This window comes from Somniosus microcephalus, chromosome 25 (genome assembly GCF_052327205.1).
Source record: "Somniosus microcephalus isolate GS21.2 chromosome 25, FLI_Smic_1.0, whole genome shotgun sequence".
In the NCBI taxonomy this organism is placed as follows: domain Eukaryota; kingdom Metazoa; phylum Chordata; class Chondrichthyes; order Squaliformes; family Somniosidae; genus Somniosus; species Somniosus microcephalus.
In genome coordinates, this window is record NC_141011.1 from 45,208,674 (window position 1) to 45,216,710 (window position 8,037).

General features: G+C 45.7%; 1 pseudogene across 1 annotated transcript in view; it reads right to left on the bottom strand.

The window, feature by feature from the left end:
* LOC147100760 (uncharacterized) overlaps positions 1-8,037 on the bottom strand; it is a 387,502-nt pseudogene that overhangs the window by 249,376 nt on the left and 130,089 nt on the right. The gene's annotated exons all lie outside the window — the stretch shown is intronic.

The window sequence follows — 8,037 nt, forward strand, 5'->3', positions numbered from 1 at the left end:
CTACTTTTTTGAGAATTTAATAAAAAAGGAAAAATAAGTTCCAGGATCCTTTACTAATTTAAATAAAGGAGCAAGATAATGTATCACCATGCTTCCTATGTAGATGAAAATGATATGTTAAGGTGCATGGATGACACAATAAAGTACTGTATTATCTGCATACAATACCTGCACTATAAGGATCCCAGTTTATAATGCTAATAGACTTTGGCTCATGATTTTTTTAATGTTCTGTTTTATCCTAGATTGCACCTCATTCACTGCAGCATGTACTGCATAACATGCAAAACACTTGGCTCCAAAGTTCTCTGCAGTTATCAGAAACCCAAAAGACTGTTGCTGATAAGTTTTTCATTTACAGGTAGACTATCCTTTATCCGAAAACCTCGGGACCAGCCATGTTTCGGTTTTAGGAAAATTTCGGATTTCGGAAGGTGCGCGAAAACACTTCGGTTTTCAGAGGTAATTCGGTTTCCGGGAGTGCGGATAAAGGATACACTATCCCTTATCCGAAAGGGTGGGATAAATAACGACTATAAATACTGTAGTTACAGGGATAAATACTGTAGTACAGTTTATTTGTAAGGAAAACATTCAGTAAAACTTCAAACATGTACAGGTACAAACTAAGCTAAATAGTGGGGTGGGGTACGGCGGGGGTCGGTGGGGGTCGGGTTCGGCCGGGGGTGGGGGTCGGCGGGGGTCGTGGTCGTGCGCATTTCGGTTTTCAGAAGTCATGCTTTGCTCCACTTTCGGCTTTCAGAGGTTTTCTGGTTTCGGATGTGCGGATAAAGGCTGGTACACTTACGCTGAGCGATTTCAGTTTTCAGAAGTGCGGAAAAATGCTACACTATCCCTTATCCGGCTAGGCCTGTAAGTCGTGCGCCACTCTGGTCATGTCGTGCGCACGACTTACGCTGACCGAAAAAACCTTCGGTTTTTAGAGGGTTTCGGTTTTCGGAAGTCCGGATAAAGGGTAGTCTACCTGTATTATACGATCCCACATTTGAACTGCTTGGTTAGTGCAATTCCAGGGAGCACACTGTGGTATCCCAAGAATCTACACACCATTGGGTGACAGAATGTGGTTAATACTCTGCACATCTAAAGATCCTGCCTTTTTGAACAGTTTTTATCTTTAATTTTCTATTTTTTTTTTTACAACCTTGCATTGGTTTACATACTGATGCTGTATGCTTGCAATTATTTGCATGAGCATGCATGGTTATGAGGAAAGTTGTACATACTACTGTAGCCGTGTTATACAATTCAAATTAGATGGGGTTAACCCAAGCTGAGACACAGTAGCTTACAGTTTTATTTTCTATTTTGTCTAATACACCCATTAAATTGTAGGACGACTTTCACTGGAGGAAGAAGTGATTCTGCAATACTGGACTGGCCGCTGTTGCTCTGAATTCCACTTTCATTGCGACACAGGTTCAGAGCACCAGCTGTAAGAGTGGAGCACAAATGCGAAGTTATTCAAAAAGTTGGAATTGTGACCTGAAAGCAAATGCATATGCATGAAGTTGAGAGTGCACAATGCTCAAAAGCTACATTTTCCAGTATTAGGGGAAGGCTAATATAGGTCAGCAATGTAAACCCTCCATTGCTCACTTGGTACAGCTTCTAAAGGAAATGCTGTAATGTATGTATGCTACACATAGGAAAGCATACACTTGCCAGTAAAATACTGACAGTGAAGTGTTAACTACCAAACTTATTACTGTCACTCTCAATTCAACCTGAATACCAGAAGACATCAGATAAACTGCCAAACCAATTAAACAAAAACTATGATTGAATTTCACATCACTTTTTATTCTCAGTCTTTCTTTTTCTTTTGAATATTTTGTGTTTAAACAATAAATGTCAAAGACTTCATCAGGAAAAATCTGACTGTAAGGAAGACAGCAGAAATGATAAATATTAGAAAAAAGACTCCTTCAACCAATGTTCTCTCTAATTTGCCGTCCAAGTGCGCGGTCCCTTTAAATTTGGTGTGCCGCATCTTCCAGTGGCAGCAGCTGGTGAGTGGCCTGCGCGGGACCTCCTGATTGGTGCGGGGACGCGCAGCTTAGGGGGAACATTGCCTTCAACCCAGTACACCAATAAAGTTGTTAGCACTCAGGTCTAACATATTATACAATTGACAGATACAGACTAACCAAAAGTTGCTCACAGTTACTTTTAGCGCTTATTTTTAAAAAACATATTGCTGGTTAATTCCTCTTATGATTTACGCAAGTACAGCAAGAATGGTATTGAAATAGTTAAGGATAAAGCTGAAAGAGACCCAAAAGTCTTCCTAGTAGACTCAATGCTAAACATGCCCAACCACTGCAGAGCAACAATCAACAAAGCAAACAGAATGTTGAACTACATAGCCAAAAGCAGCAGAATATAAGTCAGAGGACTCTGGTCAGACCACACCTTGAATGCTGCGCACAGTTCCAGTTGCCGAGATAAAAAGGAGACATTCAAATGGTGGCGACAGTGCAGTGAAGAACCACGGGGCTGATCCCTAGTATCAGGGCTCTGAGTTATGGGGGAAAAGTGGAGAAACTTGAGCATTTGAGTCCAGAAAGGACGCGTCTAAGAGGTGATCTTATAGAGATATAGAATATAGTTAAGGTAAAGGAACATGTAAACTAAAAATATTATTTTTAATTCAACTGAGAGTGGGACAAGGATGATACAGGTTCAAACTAGTAAAAGATAATATAAAGACTGCTATCAGCAAATTCTTCTTCACACAGAGAATGATCAATGTGTGGAGTAGACTTCCAGATAGACCAGTGGAGGCAAGAACTGTAGAATCTTTTAATAAATGATTGGATGCTGCAATAGAGGGACCAGAGAAATTGTCTGGATGACTGAAATAAAATAGGCAGACGAGGCTTCCTCACTGGTAATCATTTTGTGCTTGATAACTTCAAAAATCCCAAAGAGAGATCAAGTAGTGAGTGGAAATTTTAACTCAATTACAGCCACATCAGCACCTTCGAGGGCGGCATCAAGGAATAAAATCGCAAAATAAAGCTCCAGTTTGAGCTAAAAATAATTCCACACCATTAATTGATCATGGGAACAGGTAGACAAGTTGTTGGAGCCAATCATCTTAGCCCCAAGGGCATCGCTGCAGGAGTTACTCAGGGCAGTGTCCTAGGCCCAACCATCTTCAACTGCTTCATCAATGACCTTCCCTCCATCATAAGGTCAGAAATGGGGATGTTTGCTGATGATTGCAGAGTGTTCAGTTCCATTGGCAACTCCTCAGATAATGAAGCAGTCTATGCCTGCATGCAGCAAGACCTGGACAACATTCAGGCTTGGGCTGATAAGTGGCAAGTAACATTCACACCACACAAGTGCCAGGCAATGACTATCTCTAACAAGAGAGAGTCTAACCACCTCCCCTTGACATTCAACGGCATTACCATCACTGAATCGCCCATCATTAACATCCTAGGGGTCACCATTGACCAGAAACTTAACTGGACCAGACACATAAATACTGTGGCAACAAGAGCAGGTCAGAGGCTGGGTATTCTGCAGCGAGTGTCTCACCTCCTGGCTTCCCAAAGCCTTTCCACCATCTACAAGGCACAAGTCAGGAGTGTGATGGAATACTCCCCACTTACCTGGATAAGTGCAGCTCCAACAACACTCAAGAAGCTCGACACCATTCAGGACAAAGCAGCCGGCTTGATTGGCACCCCATCCACCACCTTAAACATTCCCTCCCTCCACCACCGGTGCACCGTGGCTGCAGTGTGTACCATCTACAAGATGTACTGCAGCAACTCGCCAAGGCTTCTTCGACAGCACCTCCCAAACCCGCGACCTCTACCACCTAGAAGGACAAGGGCAGCAGGCGCATGGGAACAGCACCACCTCCAAGTACCCCTCGTGTCACACACCATCCTGACTTGGAAATACATTGCTGTCCCTTCATAGACGCTGGATCAAAATCCTGGAACTCCCTCCCTAACAGCACTATGGGAGTACCTTCACCACATGGACTGCAGCGGTTCAAGAAGGCAGCTCACCACCACCTTCGCAAGGGCAATTAGGGGTGGGCAATAAATGCTGGCTTTGCCAGCAACGCCCACATCCCAGGAACGAGTAAAAAAACATTTTCTTTTACTAAAGTTTATTAGAAGCAACATGGTAACTATGGCCAACGACAAATCGTCTACTAGCAGATAAGCAATGATTCATAAATGATTTGGATTTACTAAAGTGTGTCTGGTCCCTCCTTGTTGGTTGAGGGTTTTTCTTACGTGAATGACCAATTAGAGCTTCAGCATCAACTGGGAACTGCACACAATCCTACCTTTATAGCGTATATCCCTGCTTTTTTCATATTTTCAGCATTTGGCTTATGCTTTAGATTAGAGTTTAGACAAGGCAGGTAACTGTCAGTGGTAGATTTTAAGGTTAAAAACATTCAGACAGCAATACAATATGTTGTGGTGCTTCAAATGTGATCCCTGATAATTAATAGAAGCACTTCTAAAATTCTTATTGTGGAGTAGAAGTGACAAATAATAGTGACCTTTGAATTGGTATCAGACACATTGAGGTGGTAAAGGACAACTTTGAGAGGATACCTGTAAGGAAGTTTCGTGCTTGCAAAGGGAATTAACTAGGGCCAGGAATGGGTAGGTCACAGGAGACAATTTATGCTCGATTTTGCCATGAGGGGGCGGGCTGGGGCGTGTCAGGTGGTTTCCGTGTCAGGACCCCAACTCCGATGTAAAGTGGGAAAAAAGTGCAATTTTGCCCTAATTGGGCACTTGATTTCCAGCGTGTGGAAACCCCTGGCCCAATGATTGTTTTCATACAGAAAATCGCCTCCAATGATGTCATCAATGCTGCTGGATTTAAGGCTTGCAAGCAGCCTTGCTTCTTCTGGAAACTTTAAACTTTATGCCCATTGTTGTGATCGCTTCATTCAGCAACTATGTCCAGCAGTAGGCCAAAGTGTGCTCCAAAGTTCGATGAGGCCTCCCTCCAAGCTCTGGTGGAGGGAGCAAGATCAAATAAAGAGTTGCTCTTCCATTCCTCAGGGAGGAAAAATCCTCCCCAGCAGACTAAAGCTGTGTGGATGCAAGTGCCCCAGGAGGTCAACGCAATCTCTATGTGCCGCAGAACCTGGCTGCAGTGCAGGAAAAGGTTTCATGACCTTCTCCGCACAGGAAAAGTGAGTATGACTTTCCCATCACCCTCAATCTGATCCCCATTGCCTCTCCTCACCAGCACTCTGCTTTGCCAACCTCTTCCTCCACATCCCACTTGACCCTTACATCCATGCACCCTTACCTATTCCCCCTCTCGCTATGGTCACATTCACTTAACTATTTGACCATGCAACCCTCACACTCCCCATGACTGTGATGCAGCGACAACAACTTACAACACACTCCTTGTCTCCTTCTAAGCATCTATGCTATGGATTCTCTACACTCACTCAAACTCCACTTGTGTCCTTCATTGCAGGAAAAGAGCCCACAATAAGAGGGAAAGAGTGAGGACAGGAGGAGGGCCACCCTCAGTAGCCCAGCTCACCACCTCGGAGGAGGCGGCCCTGGAAATCGCTGGTGTCGAGGAAGATTCGCAAGTGGGGGACAGACAGACGGGCGCATCACAGCAAGCTGGTGACAGAATAGTTTGGCGTCTCTCACACTGACATTGCATGAGTCATTGAATGATTCTGATGCTCTAACAGATTGACTTACGATCATCTGCACAATTCAATGTGCATGCAATCTTTACCTCACATCTCTAACTCTTTCCTTTACTCCTCCACAGGACCATCGACAACCCCCGTCCCCACTGTCCAGGAGGAACAGCCTGAGCTTCAAGACTCCTCAGAAGCTGCTGCAACTTCTGAGGGCGCAGCGTCAGCAGAATTCAGCACACCCAGCACCAGCACAGACACTCACACCTCAGTGGGACCGTCGCGAGATAGAGTAGCATTGTCACCTGGTGTATCATAGCTCACAAGTGAGCATCAGCAGATGGTGGAGACAGGGACAGCAGTGGAGAGTCCTCATCGGAGGGCGCAGGACTCTGCCAGCTCGGCTCAGCTGCATGTCGACCCTGTGCCTCCAGGTCCATCCAGAAGGAGAGCAGTGCTGGAACTCCAGGAACAGGTGCAGGAGTCTCTGGCAGGTTTTGTCTCCAGGGTCGCTGCGAGTGTGGAGCCCATCGCGAACATGAGCAGAGCCTCACCCAACTGAGATGGGCGTCTCATCCCCTGCACAGTCGCAGGAGCAGCAGACTGTTGCCGAGCCCTCACAGGTTCGCAACCCCAGAGGACGGCCGCCAAAGGTGTTGAGACAGGAGCAGCAAGAAAGTGTGCAAGGGGCCTCCACACCTGCTGAAACCACAGGGGAAGCACCACGTAGGAGCACGCGTAAGAGGAAGATAATGCACAAGTAGTCACAAGGGCAGTCACTTAGATGTTATGTTGTGTTTATTTTTGAAATGCCATCAGTTGCTTGTTGTGATAAAAAAAATTCTGATGGCAAACTGTTGAAGTAGTGGCCTGTGTCATTTCGCAAATGGGACTTCCACATTGAGGGCTTAGAGCGACTTGCAATTGTCAGTATGGTGTTCAGAGTGATAGGAATCCGCAGGTTCTTGTCCATGGTTGATGCTCTGGTAAGAAGGTGCGAGGCAAAAGTGTTTGGCTGTGCAGGCTAAGCAAATCTGGCCAACATGAGTGCGTTCCTTGCATCCCGGGCAGCAATGTGGTCGCGCGCTGGCGCCTTCTGGCCTGTGCAGCTTTGAGCAGCAGCTTGGCGCTCCTGTTGTAGCTGCTGCTGTTGCCACGGCTGGTCTCCAGCCAAATCTGATGTCCAGGAGGAAAGGAAATAAATGGTTCCCATGCTTCTGGTTGAGGAAGCGCTCAGTCAAGGCGGGGAGAGGGGTTTTCCAGGAGGTCACACTGGAGATGGTTGTCAGGCTCCAAACTTCCACAACAATAAGTATGCCTGCTAAAAGTTCCCCCAGACCTGAGACAACAAAGTTATGCCACCTGCAAATGATCATTGGTGAAAACTCCTTTTTAATGGTGGCGCTGCAGCGGTTAGTAAGCAATCCATTTGAGGCCGCCAGGATTAACTGGCATGTTCCAGAGGAGACGTGCAGGACAGGGGAAAAGTGTTAAAATCAGAAAGGCCTCTCAAAATGGGATTATAGAGGTTGTTAAGAGCCTTAAGGGCCTACCCTGCCTCTTGGAGGCGGGATGGAAATGGGGTCTGAAACCCCGATTCTGGGAAAATTGCTCGGAGGCGGGATCGGAGCCGCCCGCCATTTTTTGCAATTTAAACACCTCACAGGCCTCCAATCCCGCCTCCTCGGGCCTGGCAAAATCGAGCCCTTTGTGTCTAAAAGCACAGACTATAATATAATTAAAGCAGATGTTCATCTTCAGCTTCTTATGGAGAAACTTTGCCAAAAGTAAGAGCAAGGAATACATAACACAACACACCAGCAACACACAACTTATGTACAACAGCAGCAGGGAAGGTGACACAAAGTATACTCGAGGAACAGCACCTCATCTTCCAATTAGGCACTTTACAGCCTTCCGGACTCAATATCGAGTTCAACAATTTCAGATCATAACCTCGGCCCCCATTACATTTTTACTTATTTTTTATCCCCACCCTTTCCCCCCCCCCTTTTTCTCTTTCCCACATGGCAGCTGTCTCTCATTCTGCCAGCACATTTCACACCTAATCTAGAGCCGTCTTTTGTCTCTCCACTAGTCCTATCACCATCTCGTCTCGTTTGGAGTACCTCTTAATGTCTCTTCTCTTCTCTTTTGTTCTCTCCCAGCCTGGCCTCTCAATCTATTTCATTTCCTGTGCCTTTCCAGTCTTGAGAAAGGGTTTGACTCGAAACGTTGACTCTATTTTCTCTCCACGGATGTTGCCTGGCCTGCTGAATTTTTCCAGCATTTTCTGTTGTTGTTATTTCGGATTTCCAGCATCCGCAGTATTTTGCTATCGTGACACA